This window comes from Macaca fascicularis, chromosome 7, assembly GCF_037993035.2.
Source record: "Macaca fascicularis isolate 582-1 chromosome 7, T2T-MFA8v1.1".
Classification (NCBI taxonomy): Eukaryota; Metazoa; Chordata; class Mammalia; order Primates; family Cercopithecidae; genus Macaca; species Macaca fascicularis.
Genome location: NC_088381.1, coordinates 85,061,409 through 85,078,080, shown reverse-complemented (window position 1 = coordinate 85,078,080; position 16,672 = coordinate 85,061,409). Strand labels below are relative to the sequence as shown.

The window sequence follows — 16,672 nt, the reverse complement described above, 5'->3', positions numbered from 1 at the left end:
AAAAACGTTTACTTGAGCTGAATGTTCATTATCTTCACTTTAGACAGTTTTTTTTATTATTATACTTTAAGTTCTGAGGCACATAGCAGAATGTGCAGGTTTGTTACATAAGTATACATGTGCCATGGTGGTTTGCTGCACCCATCAACCCATCATCTAGGTTTTAAGTCCCGTATGCATTAGGTATTTGTCCTAATGTTCTCCTTTCCCTAGTCCCCCATCCCCCAACAGGCCCTGGTGTGTGATGTTCCCCTCCCTGTGTCCACGTTTTCCCATTGTTCGAATCCCACTTATGAGTGAGAACTTGCAGTGTTTGATTTTCTGTTCCTGTGTTAGTTTGCTGAGGATGATGGTTTCCAGCTTCATCCATGTCCCTGCAAAGGACATGAACTAATTCTTTTTTGTGGCTACATAGTATTCCATGGTATATGTGTGCCAGCTACATTTTCTTTACCCAGTCTATCATTGATGGGCATTTGGGTTGATTCCACCTCTTTGCTATTGTGAACAGTCCCACAGTAAACATACATGTGCATGTGTCTTTATAGTAGAATGATTTATAATCCTTTGGGGATATACCCAGCAAAGGGATTGCTGGGTCAAATGGTATTTCTGGTTCTAGATCCTTAAGGAATCACCACACTGTCTTCCACAATGGTTGAACTAATTTACAGTCCCACCAACAGTGTAAAAGCGTTCCTGTTTCTCCACATCCTCTCCAGCATGTTGTTTTCTGATTTTATGATGATCACCTTTCTAACTGGCGTGAGATGATATCTCATTGTGGTTTTGATTTGCATTTCTCTAATGACCAGTGATGATGAGCTTTTTTTTCATGTTTATTGGCTGCATGAATGTCTTCTTTTGAGAAGTGTCTGTTCATATCCTTTGCCTACTTTTTGATGGGGTTGTTTGTTTTTTTCTTGTAAATTTGTTTAAGGTTCTTTGTAGATTCTAGATATTAGCCCTTTGTCATATGGATAGATTGCAAATTTTTTTCCCATTCTGTAGGTTACCTGTTCACTGTGATGCTAGTTTTGTTTTGCTGTGCAGAAGCTCTTTAGTTTAATTAGATCCCATTTGTCAATTTTGGTTTTTGTTGTCATTGCTTTTGGTGTTTTAATCATGAAGTCTTTGCCCATGCCTATGTCCTGAGTGGTATTGCCTAAGTTTTCTTCCAGGGTTATTATGATTTTAGGTCTTAGGTTTAAATCTTTAATCCATCTTGAGTTATTTTTTGTATAAGGTGTAAGGAAGGGATCCAGTTTCAGCTTTCTGCGTATGGCTAGCCAGTTTTCCCAACACCATTTATTAAATAGGGAATTCTTTCCCCATTGCTTGTTTTTGTCAGGTTTATCAGAGATCAGATGGTTGTAGATGTGCGGTGTTATTTCTGAAATTTCACCTGAACATTCAGGTTTTGGCTTTGCTATGAAAATGTGGCAACATGGCTCAGGCAGGTAATTTTGCTTCTGCCTCTGCTTTACGAAAGGAAAAATGGTTTTTCCATCGGAAGGCAAAACTTACCGGAATCTGATCCCTGCAGAAATGCTACCACCTTCCCATCAGCCCAAGTCAGAACACAAATTTCTCCAAACTCTTTGAGTAAAAAAAAAAAAAAAAAAAAAAAAAAAAAAAAAAAAAGCCAAATTTCCCAATTCCCTGTTTGCCTGGTAGTGCTAAGGTGCACTATTATTCTGGATAACAGTGAATTTGAGAAGGACCTAAAACACCTCCTTCCTATTTACTCCCTGATCAAAACATCTGACCAAGGCAACAGAACTGAGCCTGTCAGTCCAGTGTCCCCAAAACCAAACAGGGATGCCACACAGTTACTTGGATGTTAATAAAGCTTAATATGGAGCTGCCAGGATGTATCTTACGCTGAAGTTAAGAGAAACTTAACTTCAAAGCTCTCACAAAAGATACATGTGCTTTGGCTGGGCATCATGGCTCACACCTGTAGTCCCAGCACTTTGGGAGACCAAGGCAGGAGGATTGCTTGAACCCAGAAGTTCAAGATCAGCCTGGGCAACATAGGGAGACTGTGTCTCTACAAAATAAATAAACAAACAAAAATAAAAATAAAAATAAAAAAAATAGCCGGGCGTGGTGACACATGTCCATAGTCTTAGCTACTTAGGAGGCTGAGGCAGGAGGATCACTTGAGCCAGGGAAGTCAAGGCTACAGTGAGCCATTATTACACCACTGCACTCCAGCTCAGTCAAGAGAGCGAAACCCCATCAAGAAAGAAAGAAAGAGAGAAAGAGAGAGGGAAGGAAGGAAGGGAGGGAGGGAGGAAGGAAGGAAGGCCTTCGAGCCATGAGGACTCGAACTCATGCAATAGAGACATTAAGGGACTGAATGACAGCTCTGACTCTCCACTTACGTGCCTTAACCTCTCTGACCCCTTGGTCGCTTTATCTCAGAAATGGGAATCATAAACACTGGCCCTGCCTGTTTCTCAGAGATGCTTAGAGGTTTCAGAATGTTCATATATGTGTCTAAGCACTTTGACCACTAAACCCATTTCATTTCATTGCCCAAAATCCGCCACCCAAAGGTCACAGGGTTTTGGGGCACAATCCCCAGGGTTATAACCCATTCCAATCTGACTTAACCTTGTCTTATCAGTAGGGCTTCCAGCCTTTTATAGACAACACTGAGAAATTCTCTATCCAAGCACATCCAGACCTAGCTTGAAAAAGGTCACTGATTCTAGCCCAGAGACATATAGGTGAGCTATCAAAAGACTAGGTTCTGATCCATAAGTAGCACGTTGGCAAATGTGCAGGATCATCTAAAGAATTGATGACTACCTTACACCTACATGGTTACAGAGAGTCCAGAAGATGTAGAAGCGGACCTGCCTAACAGTAACAGGCAGAATAACATTGGACACTAAGTGTTCAGATGTGTACTGGAATAAAGCTGTCATTGTCATCAGCGAATTGGAAGGGTCCTAGCAACCACGCCCTAAATGTAGCCTGTACTATTGTTGGCGCCTGTGCCCACAGGGGTCCGGGGCAGGAGCGGAGGCAAGAAGTGGTCAGTTCTAGGCCTGGGCCACACCTGCCCATCTGGGATTGGAGTGCCTAGCACTACTTTCCTTTTTGTGGGGTACCCCTGTGCCTCATGTCACTGGTCCCCTCTAGCCAAAGTTGTCACCCCTGCTGCACAGAAGAGGGAATGGAGGCTCAGAGCAGTTACCTGCCTCGCCCACACCCCGGCAGAGTCCAAGCTCCTGGACCCAGTTCAGTGTTCAGGCTGTTTGGTGGAAAAAGCAAGAAGGGATTGGGTAGGAACCATGATGGCGCCTTTAAGCTGAGGGGCATCTTGTAGATGGTTCTTGGGCTGCAGGGCTTGGCTCTCCTCAGCATGACCATTCTGGTTCTGAGGACTAGCTGGACACTTTTGCTTTCTTAAGTACCTTGACCTTCCTGGTACGAGGAGCCACAAAACTACCAAAGGATGGACAGGAATAACACTCAGCAGTCCTGCCCGGGACCTGGTGCTCATGCATCGCGTGGCTCACTCAGCCCATGAGCCTTCCCTCGTCTGCTGTTTGGGGTCCCTCCCTGGCCAAGGACACTGCAAGTTTCCCCAGACAGGACCTTCAGCCTTCCGGGAATGCCTGTCAGGTAAGATGAAGCCTTTTGCCTGGCCATCCTCTCTTCACCAGCCATGCTGTGAATAACACTTCCAGGCTTTCAGAAGAGTGAGGGGTTGGAGTCACTGTGCCCACTTTTGCCATAGCCCGTTTGACAAGCTGTCACTGCAGTAAGAACAAGAGGGATTTGTGGGATGTGAGGGCCTCGGTGACATCTTGGTTGCGGTATTAATCTACTTTGCATTGCTGTAAAGGAATGCCTAAGACTAGATCATTGATAAAGAGGTTTATTTGACTTATGGTTCCGCAGACTGTATAGGAAGCACAGTGCTGGCATCTGCTTCTGGGGAGGCCTCAGGAGGCTTTTACTTGCAGCAGAAGGTGGAGCTGGCATGTCACATGGTGAAAGAGGGAGCGAGAGAGAGAGAGGGTGGAGGCCCCAGACTTTTTTTTTAACAACCAGCTCTTGGTGAACTAACAGAGCGAGAACTCGCTTATGACCATGGAAAGGACAGCAAGCCATTCCTGAGGGACCCACGCCCGTGACCCAAACACCTCCCACCAGGCCCCACCCCAACACTGGGGGACACATTTCAGCATGAGACTTGGAGGGCACAGACACCCAAACTGTGTCAGCCACTGTCTGGAGCTGGCATCAGATGGCATCCGATTGTGTGCACCAGGCTGTTATGAAGAGGGCTTAGCAAGGGTCCCCAGCCAGAGCCAGAGCCTGAGCCTGAGGCTGAGCTGGGGGAAGGTTGGTTTTAGCAAAGCAGAGAGGGCCCGCAGGGACATTAAACTGGAGTTGGCACCGTGTGTGTGTGTGTGTGTGGTGTACCAGGAGCATGCTGGTGGGGGCTGCATAGACATGAACCAAGAGACCCCGACCCCAACTGTCAACCTCACCACCCTCCCTCCTGCTGCCATCACCTGGGAGAGTTGGGGGCTGGGCACCCGCCACACCACCTGCCCCTCTGTACCCTCCCCCCAGGTAGAGAAACTTGCCCATTTTTCCCTCTCTGCCTTCTCTGGAGAAGTGGGAAGAATACATTTCCCCAGGGTGGTGGTGGGGAGCCCATGTCCTCAGTCCCTGGAGACCAGACCTTTCTAATTAGATTCCACGGGATGAGGCTTCCCCAGCGTTTTTGTCTGATTTGAACTGTTTGGGTTTGCCGTATGGTTTATGTGTCATCTTTGCTGTCCAGCTTGCAGATGGTGCCTCGGTTGCACCCATGGGTTCCACTGCATTTTTAAACCAGTCACCCAGGGCTTCCTTCCTGTAACGAGCCACCAAACCTCGTCATGTGCTGGCATTTGAAGGCAGCAGACAAATTGCCCAAAAGGAAAGCAGAGAGAAGGCGGAACGCTCTCCATGTATCACTGTATCTGTGGAAGGTTGTTCATGTAACCAGTTGTTCCAGTTTCTATTTCTTGTCCAGTTTCTAGCTCTTGGGAGGCAAACACTGCCACGGCAGCAGCGTGCTGGGCTAAGCAGGTGTTCCCCTCACTATGTCGCAATAGAGGGAGCTCAAAAGGTGAATCTTTCAGCAGATGGAAGCTTTGATATCCCCATCCAAGCAGTCTCCTCTCACTTCACCCCAAGGTGCTGTTGAGAAAGATGAGACTGTTTCCAGGGAGGTGAGGAACGGGCCAGTCCAAGAGCATGCTGCAGGTGCTAGCTGGGAGAGGACGCCCAGGGATGGCTGAGCACTCCTGCCACTCAGAGCCTTGGGGAGGCAGGCAGGCCCCTAGGGAAGATGGGGCCCCTCTCTTCCTGCCCCTACCCCTCATCCTGACCTCGGCCAGCAGCAAAACCCTAACCGGGGTCATGTGTGAGGGACGCAAGTCATGTTCCCATCCCTGCCTAGAGCACTCCTATCGCTCTGGTATGTTTGAAAAATGACCTGCAGCTGCCTTCCCACCCGGGATAGTAGCTCTTTCCAGAAAACAATGCCGATCATTGTTTTCACCCACTGAATGCCGGGTCTATGTATTCCACTCCGGGGGTGGCGGGCCCTTAAAATGGGGGAGGAGGAAATCTCATTTCTTTCTAGATGGCATGACTTCTGAGCATTCATCACCACTGAAATGATGGGATGTTTCCAATGAAAAACACATTCTGGAGGGATTATAATGGATGATGTTTTTAAAGAAAACCATGACTTAATAGACCAAGGGAAGAGAACGGTGTTCCCTTATACTGAAAAGAAGAAAGTGGTCGTTGAGCCCCTGGTGCCAGTGGAGGGGACTGATCTGACTTGCAAGGCCTCTGAGCACCCTGACAGCCTAAGGCAGCCTTCTTTCTGTCTGTAATGTGGAGATAACAGTGCCTCTCAGAGGCCTTTCGAGTCAAATGATGCAGTACATGTTCAAGGATCTGTGTGCTCTGAGCCCTAGGAGGAAGTCAGGGAGAACCAGTCTGAGGTCGAGTTCATGTGTATTTTGCTATGTCGTTGTGCTCCCCGGAAACCCAGCTGTTAGATACCTCTCTGTGTTCTAGGCAGGGAGATACAGGCTCGAGTTCCATAACCTTAGCAGTGTATCACGCAAGAGGGTAGTTACAGACAGTTTTCAATGTGGACACACCATCTCTGAGGCCCGCACTTGTTTGGTGTGGCCTGACCCACCCGCCCCACCCCAGCCGGCAAGGCCTGCCTGCCCAGCTGTGGCCCCCAGTTGCTGTGGGCATGTGGCCAAGTCACTTCAGTTCAGCCGACATTTCTGGAGCTGCTGTTCTGTGCCAGACCCTGTGCTGGTGGTACAAGAGTGGACAGTGACTCTTGCCTAAAGGGAGACAGACAAGGAGCTGGCTATAGTGTCCCATGCTAAGTCCCACTGAGTGGGTATGCAGTCAGCACTGTGGGATCCAGACAGCCCCTGCCTGGGGAGCCACAACTGGGGGTGGGTGCAGGTAGAGGGTAAGACAACTTTTATTGGGATCAGTGACATTGGCCCGTGACATTTGCTGTTGCTTTAGAATTTACAAAGCACCTTCACTCAGGGTATGTCATTGGACCCTCACCCGTCAGTCCCTGTTTTACAGATGAGCAAGCTGAGGCTCAGAGTGGTGATATGGCTTTCTTCACAAAGTCACACAACTAGAAAATGGCAGGGCTGGTAACCCACCTTGGCTTAAAGTGCAAGATCATGTCGGAGGCTTAGATTCCGAATTTGAAACCAGAAGGAGCTGAGTCTAAGATGCTCATGTGCTCGTTATTAAATCAAGTATCTGTCTGCTCTCTCCTCAGCCCACCACGCCCATCACAATCTGCTCCCCCAAAGGCTTTGAGTCAATCATTTACACTGTAATGTAAATCTGTTATCCCTCTAGGAGATCCTGCATGTTTAGCCTCCCCTTAATTGTGAAATTAAAAGTTGAGTCCTTATTGAAGAGTATGTGAGCATCAAAACTCAAGTGCACAAGGCACTGGGGACCCTGGGGCCCTTTTCTGGGACATGTGAAACTGTGCCATGGCAGCAGCCAGCACTCTGCATCCAGATCAAGAGAGGTAGATCCTCCATTTGCCATCACTCCTAGGAATGTGAGCAGCCAGTGAAAGGCAGTGACCGAAACTCAGTGCTTTTCTGGGCAGGGGCAAAAAGGAGTGGGGACAGACACTTCCTTAGTGTGGAACACTGTGTGTGAGTCCACAGAGCCCGCCATCGAGCCATCCGTGCTTTACAGAGAGAAGTTCGAGACCCAGACCATGCTCAGATGAGAGCAGTGAGCTTGCTGAAGAGCAGTGAGGTCCCAGGAAATTGCCAGGAGGGGTGGCTGCAGGGAAGTGAGGTGGGCCACAGGGCCATGCTGAATGGTCCAAAGGCCAGTGCCTCCATCTCCTGGGCCCCACGCCGTCCCTCCATTTGCTCAGTGTCCCTTGTCAAAGCAGCCACCTTTGCAGGGAGTGAGAGATCAGAGAGTGGGGGAGCCTGGTCACCCCCCCCCCCGTCTCCACCACACTCTAGATTCTAATCACTGCCTGCATGTGGCTAGTAAGTCAAAAGCCATCATCCCTAAGTAGTGCTTTTTTGTCATTGACCTCAGAGCAGCACAGGTGGTTAAGACAACACAGGTTCACAACCCAGCCCCGCTGCTGTCCCCGTCTCACCTTGTGTGGGCATCATCCGCCATCAGATGAGTTTGGGGGTAGCCCTCATAGGGCTGATTGAGGAGTGAATGGCATCCAAGTATAGCATTCACCCCAGTGAAATGCCCAGTAGGGGCTTTTGATCATCATCATTTTCACAATCACCATCTGGGGCAGTCGTCAGCCTCGTCTCTCATCAGAATCTCATTTCTTATATGGGCCTATAAAATGTTTATGTATTCGAAGAACCATCCATCGAGTGTAGCTCAGGCCCCATAAATGGTGCGTGCTGTGGTTGAGTACCCACACGTGATGGCGGCATGCCCTGGGGCAGCTGTCTCGCTGCAACTTTCGCAGTGGGTGATGGGAAGCAAATTTGCCCACAGGGAACAGCTCCAGCCCCGGGAAAGAGGATGAGAGCTGTCCCGTGGTCTCCTCTGTGCTTCAGTCCCCAAGAGCTCTAGAGGCCATCCGGCCCCTGCAGGCCATCGGGGGTCACCTCAGCCTCCTGGTTCCCTAGCTAGAAGGTCCCAACCACAATGTGCAGGTCAGCAGGCTGCGAATTCGGAGGAATGAGGGACACCTGAAGCTGAGACTGCCAGGAAGAAAGCAGGTGTCGCAGGGGGAGTGGGAGGGGGTGTGTGTTTATAAAGCATTTCCTGTTTCTCAGCGATGGCACAGGGGATTTTCACTGTCGTTTAACACTGCTATTTCAGGTTTCAACCGCTTTTGAGGTTTTCCTTGCTCATGCCAAGTCTCGGGGGGAAATCTGTTCAAAATGCTTTTGAAGAGCTTTTGACATTTCACCAGCCAAGCACCTTTTCAGCAGAAAATGCAGTTACTGTCAGGATTCTGTCTGTCTCTTTCTTTGCTATCCAAAACCAGCCTGAGGCAGGCTGGCCCCTCAGAGACTCACTCAGTGGGGATGGGGGTGCATTCACTGTGCTTTGAGAGTTCAGCTTTGCATGATTTCACCCCATCCTGGGCTTGTGCTCACCCCAAAGCCAGTGGGGGGAGCCAGTGGGGGGCAGCCCTGCCTGGGCCACTCTGCAGGAACCACAGCCCAGGCATGTAGTTGACATTCCTGGAGTGTTTTCCTCTTCCTGAGAGCTTTACAGCCTCCTCTGGCTAATTCTCAAAACATCCTGTTGGGATCTGGTGTTATTTACAGTTGTGATTTTACAGCTGGGAGAAGCTGCGAGAAGGGAATCCCGCTGTGGGGAAGGATGTCATCAGGGTAGGGGTGATGGAGACCTGGTTCCTCCCTGTTGGGGGTGGTGCGGGCAGGTGGGAGGCAGGGACTCTCTGGACACTCACATGGACACTCTGAAACCTCACATTCTGCCTCTCTGAAAGGTGGTGCCGCATCCCTAGCAGACACCACTTATTGAACACCTACTGTGTTCTGAGCTCTGGCCACAGCAGCTGTCAGTGTGAGGATGAACAAGCTCGTACATAAGCCCGGTGCCCTGTACACAGCAGACAGGCAGGAGGTGGGCCCTGCTGCGATGGCGACTGCCGTTTCTATTATTATTAAAGAAGCTAGTAACGCTTGCACAGTGTCTCACTATCACGTTGGTCTGGGGAACCTAACATCTTTTCTCTTTTTGCTGGAAACTCTACCTAAAGGGAAATCTCTTTTTCACAGTAACTTCATGAAATAATTTGCACAAAAAAGCACATGAGTAAATCCAAATTGAACCTCTTCCCTTTGTTGCCGTGAACCTTTTGCCCTTTGCGCATCAACAATTTTGTTACTGTTTTTCCGGTGACACCCCCTCCCTGCCTGGGAAGGGTGGTGGGCGGATGCGGAGGCTGCCTCTCCACCGGGTGGCCAGCTCAGATGCACGGCTGTGGGCACCTGCTGGGGTGGGGGCTCCACTCACTTCAGGTTTCCTGGCAAGGAGCTTTTCGGTTAAATTTATTGCTGCCTCCATTTCTGTCTCAGTTACCTGAGTCTTGGGAAGCCACATGAAATGTGGATGTGATGAGCCCCTTGACAAAAGGACTGTCAGTGAGAGCTTCAAACAAGACCAGATATGTTTTTTATAGATCTGTTTGCTTGGATTATTAAAGCCTAAAAAATGGCTTCACAGCGATGCTTGGGGCAAGTTTGATGCTATCAGGAGACACTGCAGTCTCCTCACTGTTCAATTAAAGCTGAAGCCTCAGGGGAGGCCAACAGAGAAGGAATTCACCCCATGTGCCTGTTATCCTTCCCACCACCGCCCAGCTCAGGTTACGAGGATGTCCTTCAACAGCAACCCCTTCAGATCTGTCTGGAATCATGTTTGTCTTCAGGACCAAAACAGCCTCTAATTGTGCTCCCCGAGGTCTGGCTGCCAGATCAACTCAGGGAGCCAGGCAGACAGGGCTGTCTGCACCTGCCTGTGGAGGGCCTGGTGACCTAAGGGCAGCCCAGGGAGTGCTAAGGGAGTGGGCCAGGTGACGCAGTGTGCCTTGCTGGGCTCCAGGAGCTCCCTGGCCAGCTGTCTGTGCTCTTGGCCGTGCATTTGCTGTTGAGAATAATAACAGCAGGATTTGTTGAGCTCCACTCTGAGACCCCCCGCTAGGCTCCTGTTCCACACTGCCTCTACTCCAGGAGACAATTCTATAAACAAGAGTTTATTATCCTCATGCTGCAAATAAACTGAGGCTCAGAGAGGTTAAGTCATTTACCTGAGGTCACACAGCTAGTAAGTGGGGATGTAGCATGCCAACAGGCCCCCCTTCCCCCTGGTGCCCCACACCGCACAGCCTCTCCATCAAAACTCTGGTTAAGGAAAGTATATACCTGTGGATTTTAGGCCAGGGCAGGCCTGGCACCACCTCAACTCAAATGAAAATGCAGCTGGTTAGGATCGTGGGCCACCAGCAGGTTACACCAAAGAGTCATTGGCAGAATTCTCCAGTTTTATTTTAATTATAAAAGTAGTTCTTACTATAGAACACACTAAAAGGAAAATTAGTCCCAGAAACCATATGCTGACATGGTAAATTTTCATAATGGTTTGTCTTCCAAACTGTTACATAGGTACACACACATCTATATTAAAACGGGGTGGCTTCTGTACATGCCACTTTGTAACTTGTCTTCTCACCTAACACATGGAAGCATCCTCTAGGGGGCTGGCCCAGACACAGCTTCAGGCAGTTAAGCAAACACCCCAAAATTCTCAAAAATTCTTCCAGGTGAGCCAGAGCCACCCATAGCCCACAGCTGTGTGAACAGCACCCACTAGGACTCCAGCTAGAATTAAGCAAACCCTAATTCTGATGAGAGTAAAATGCCTACAAGGGGCAGAGCCCTTGGGACCACCTGCCCTCAAAACCACCTCCCGCCTGGCCCTGACCTGGCCCTGCCTCATGGCGACACTAGTGAACAGTGAGAACAGACACCTGTCCCTGTTGAAGGACTTTGGAGACACCCTTCCATGATCTCATGGAGCAGTTCTATTTATAGACTGGAAAATTAAAAGCCAGTGACCCAGGCTGGGAAAGATAATGAGTAAATGGTGGAGATGGGCAGTGACCTGGTTCTTTGATTCCCACTTCCAATTAAAGCTCCATTTAGTACAACCTCTTATTCACATAGGAGGATGGAATTCAGTCCATGAGATGGGGGTCACTGGACCACTTGCCACTCCTACCTCTGCAACTTTGAGCAAGACATGGACCCCTGCCAACCTCAGTGGCCGGCATCAGCCGTGAGGATTGTTGTGGAATGTTCCACGCTGCCGTGGAGGCCTATGAGGGATCCCTTGGGAAGAGCAGGCACACCACCTGCATATGCTGGAGATGTGCCACATGCCAGCCTTTTCCCCTCAGCCCCAGAGCAGGCTGCACAACACTAAGACCTTTCAGAGGGGACATCTGTCTGCAAGGTCACCCTAAATGCCTGAGTTTCATGATGGTCATTGATCATTTCCAGGCAGAAACCTTGCCAATGCTGCACTTGGTTTTAATAGACCCACAGGGTGAAGCCCTTGCCCTTGTGTGATTTTCACATACATAGTAGCAATTCTCACAGAGGAAACGGAAGCCCTTCCTGGCACTCCTGCAGGACTGAGCCCCTTAACAGCAGTGATTCTGTGGGGCTGACTCCCCAGCTGGTAGGGCACCTCCTCAAGAGATGCAGGGGAGTGAGGTGGGCTCCTCCATCCATCTGTGCAGTTTCCTCCCCAGAAATCCAGCAGCCCCCCACCTCGTGCTCCTCTCTCCAGGAAGAAATAGGAAGATGCCTGGCTTTCCCTCCTGGGCACATGTTTTGCAGTAGAGGCGGCACTGTGGCCAATGGTCCAAGGAAAGATCTGAAGAGAAAAGGGATATTGGTATTGCCTGCAGGTCAGCAGTCAGCAGGTATATCCTTTTTTTTTTTTTTTTTTTTCTTTTTTTGAAACAGAGTCTTGCTCTGTCATCCAAGCTGGAGTGCAGTGCCGTGATCTCGGCTCACTGCAACCTCTGCCTCCTGGGTTGAAGTGATTCTCCTGTCTCAGCCTCCCAAATAGCTGGGATTACAGGCGCTCACCACTATGCCCGGCTAATTTTTATATTTTTAGTAGAGACAGGGTTTCTCCATGTGGGCCAGGCTGGTCTCGAACTCCTGGCCTCAGGTGATCTGCCCACCGCAGCTTCCCAAAATGCTGGGATTACAGGTGTGAGCCACCGTGCCTGGCTCGCTGTTCTTAAGTGGGCCTCATACATGCCAATTCACAGAAATGAACCCTGATTATATGGTAAGCCCATTTTCCCAGGAAGCAGGGTTTCTTTTAAATTACATAACCCATTTAGATATAAAAGTCTCTAGTGGTATAAGTGGACTCATTAAATGCCTACCATTAAGTAATGTATTGATGTAGTTACACATTCATATTTAAAGTTATGCATTATAAACATTCAAATTTAGAAATGTTACTATTTTCTTTTTTTTTTTTATCTTTTATTTTTTCTTTTATAATACTTTAAGTTCTAGGGTACATGTGCACAACGTAGAGATTTGTTCCATAGGTATACATGTGCCATGTTGGTTTGCTGCACCCATCAACTCGTCATCCACATTAGGCATTTCTCCCAATGCTATCCCTCCCCCAACCCCCCACCCCCTGGCAGGCCCCCAAGTATGTGATGCTTCCCACCCTATGTCCAAGTGTTCTCTCATTGTTCAGTTCCTACCTATGAGTGAAAACATGTGGTGTTTGGTTTTCTGTCCTTGTGATAGTTTCTGTGAATGATGGTTTCCAGCTTCATCCATGTCCCTGCAAAGGACATGAACTCATCCTTTTTTATGGCTGCATAGTATTCCATGGTGTATATGTGCCACATTTTCTTTTTATTATACTTTAAGTTCTAGGGTACATGTGCACAACGTCCAGGTTTGTCACATATGTATACATGTGCCATGTTGGTGTGCTACACCCATCAACTCGTCAGCACCCATCAACTCGTCATTTACATCAGGTATAACTTCCAATGCCATCCCTCCCCTCATTCCCCTCCCCATAATAGGTCCCAGCGTGTGATGTTCCCCTTCCCGAGTCCAAGTGATCTCATTGTTCAGTTCCCACCTATGAGTGAGAACATGCGGTGTTTGGTTTTCTGTCCTTGTGATAGTTTGCTGAGAATGATGGTTTCCAGCTACATCTATGTCCCTACAAAGGATACGAACTCATCCTTTTTGATGGCTGCATAGTAGTCCATGGTATATATGTGCCACATTTTCTTAATCCAGTCTGTCACTGATGGACATTTGGGTTGATTCCAAGTCTTTGCTACTGTGAATAGTGCTGCAATAAACATACATGTGCATGTGTCTTTATAGCAGCATGATTTATAATCCTTTGGGTATATACCCAGTAATGGGATGGCTGGGTCAAATGGTATTTCTAGTTCTAGACCCTTGAGGAATCACCATACTGTTTTCCGCAATGGTTGAACTAGTTTAAAATCCCACCAACCGTGTAAAAGTGTTCCTGTTTCTCCACATCCTCTTGAGCTGCAGTGGGCTCCACCCAGTTCAAGCTTCCTGGAGGCTTTGTTTACCTACTTAAGCCTCAGCAATGGTGGGCAACCCTCCCCCAGCCTCGCTGCTGCCTTGCAGTTAGATCTCAGACTGCTGTGCTAGCAATGAGGGAGGCTCCGTGGGCGTGGGACCCTCCCGGCCAGGTGTGGGATATAATTTCCTGGTGTGCCGTTTGCTATACCCTTGGTAAAGTGCAGTATTAGGGTGGGAGTTGCCCGATTTTCCAGGTGTTGTGTGTCTCAGTTTCCCTTGGCTAGGAAAAGGGATTCCCTCCACCCTTGCGCTTCCCAGGTGAGGCGATGCCTTGCCCTGCTTCAGGTCTTGCTGGTTGGGCTGCACCCCCAGACCAGCACCAATTGTCCGGCACCCCCAGTGAGATGAACCCGGTACCTCAGTTGAAAATGCAGAAATCATCCGTCTTCTGTGTTGCTTGCGCTGGGAGCTGGAGGCTGGAGCTGTTCCTATTCGGCCATCTTGCTCCAGGACTCTACTATTTTCTTTAGTGTGTTATAAAATGGAGCCCTTATGAAATGGATGCATTGAGGTCAAAACAGGTGAATATAAGCAGTTTTGTATGGTGCAACCTAGTGATTGCAATCTTGGTCTCATCGTCACCAGCTCCACTTTGAGTCACCTGTCGGTTTGCCAGAGGACACATGGTCATATCTGACTTCACTCAAATGCTGCCCTTTTTCAGTCTGTGTCCTGCTCTCAGTGGACAGGTTGCATGGTTTTGCAGGGGATTGGCATGACTTTTCTCTGCATTTAGCTTTCGGCTCTGTGGCTTTGTTCTGCATTGGGAACACTGGCCTTTTCCTTCATCCACCACATTTGTGTGGACTCTCAGTTTCTGGGTACCACTACTTACCAGATTGCTTTCATAAGTGATTTTTTTTTTTTTTTTTTTTTTTTTTTGAGGCAGAGCCTCGCTCTGTTGCCTAGGCAAGAGTGCAGTGGCGCAATCTCGGCTCACCACAACCTTCACTTCCCGAGTTCAAGCGATTTTCCTACCTCAGCCTCCCCAGTAGATGGCATTACAGGTGCACACCACCATGCCTGGCTAATTTTTGTATTTTTAGTAGAGACAGGGTTTCACTATGTTGGCCAGGCTGGTCTCAAACTCCTGACCTCATGATCCGCCAGCCGTAGCCTCGCAATGTGCTGGGATTACAGGCGTGAGCCACCGTGCCTGGCCTCTAAAAACAATTTTGACCGAAAGCCTTTGCTCCCTTACCTTCAGGCATACCTGTCATCTGGCTATAAACTGCAGTCAGGGCTGCGCCTGGATGTTGTTCTTGCTTAGTTATACGTATTTGTGTGTGCAAAGACACAACTACTCCTTAACAGGAAGAAAAGAGAGCTCTTTGCATTCTCCACAGGGCCCTGCGGGGAGGTTCAGGTTAAGTCAGAGGCTCTTGGTTCTGAATGCCCATTGTAACCACTTGGAGAACTTTAAACACACTGAGCCCTCAGTCCTGGGACCTCCTCCACCATCTGATTGTATTGGTGTGGGATTTTTCAAAGCTCACCAGGTAGCTCCATGCAGTAAATCCCAGTGTGCAGCCAGCTTCCTCCAAGGTGCCCCCAACGCCAACAGGGCAAGAGTCACGTTGCTGTAGCGCCTGTCCTGTGTTCAAGGCGGGAACCTCCTTGTGCGACTTCATCCCTCAACCTCAGCACTCCTCAAACTTCCATGTGCCTGATGCTGACTGCTGGGTCTGGGATGGAGCCCTGAAATCTGCATGTGTAATGTATGTATTTGTAAGGTCATAAGCAGCCTCCGAAGGGTTTATCTAAGAAAGGAACAAGGCATGAAGTGGAGGCCCTAGGGCTGGCCTGGCCTGTTGGGTCAGAGCCCGGGTTTCAGTTTGAACGTGCCGGGGGCCCACAGGGGAGCTGCTTGTGGTTTTCACACCTTCTTTGTGAGCTAAAAAAACCGGTGCCCCTTTATAGCAACATTCCCTCTGAATGTTTATCATTCTAAAGTGAAAAAAGACACACAAAGCATGAACCTGCTTGTCAGGCAAGGAAGCTGAGGAATCTGTCTGGCTTGCAGAAACCCCTCCTGGGAGCAGACAGCCCTCCCAGGCACAGATGGGACACCACCGCCTCCCACTCGGCCTGTGTCTAGAGACTCCGCATGGCCCCCAGGAAGGTCCTTTCTCCAACAAGGCCAGGGTCAGGACCAAGAGTGAGGACATGGGAAGCACAGGACCTGCAGGGCACCTGCCTCCCTCACCACGTGTGGCATTCAGAGAACAAGGCTGCTCCAGGCCCTGCTCCCTTCTCTCCACCCCAAGGTGCCATTACTAACTCCGGCTGGGCTGCCGACCTGGTTTTGCTGAGTGCTCTCAGAACCCTGTAAATCAGGGGTTGTGTGGCCTCTGGTGGACACCAGACAGAAAGTATATTCATGGACCTGGCTGTCTTCCTGGGAAGAGGCCAATGTAAGGGAGAAGAGACTGTTCCAAGGGCTCCTGGGAGAAAGCAAGGGCCAAAAAGCTCAAGAGCAGGATCTGAGTAGAGGACGCAAATACCTGGCCAGTTCCTGCCTGGCAAATGCTTTAAAGAGCGTGAAGAAAGGCCGGGCACGGTGGCTCACTCCTATCATCCCAGCACTTTGGGAGGCCGAGGCAGGCAGATTGCCTGAGGTCGGGAGTTCGAGACCAGTCCGGCCAACATGGTGAAACCTTGTCTCTACTAAAAATACAAAAAAGTTAGCTGGGTGTGGTGGTGGGTGCCTATAATCCCAGCTACTCAGAAGGCTGAGGCAGGGGAATCGCTTTAACCAGGGAGGCGGAGGTTGCAGTGAGCAGAGATTACGCCACTGCACTCCAGCCTGGGTGACAGAGCAAGACTCCATCTCAAAAAAAAAAGTGAAGAGGAGAGACGGAGAACAGAACCACAGAGCAAAGTCTTACCAGGTCCACTCCTTGGGAATTTGGGGGCCTCTG

At 49.3% G+C, this 16,672-nt stretch overlaps 1 protein-coding gene across 4 annotated transcripts in view; it reads left to right on the top strand.

Annotated features, from left to right (window-relative positions):
- Positions 1 to 16,672, top strand: part of ADAMTS17 (ADAM metallopeptidase with thrombospondin type 1 motif 17) — a 363,322-nt gene that overhangs the window by 340,985 nt on the left and 5,665 nt on the right. The window lies entirely within an intron of this gene.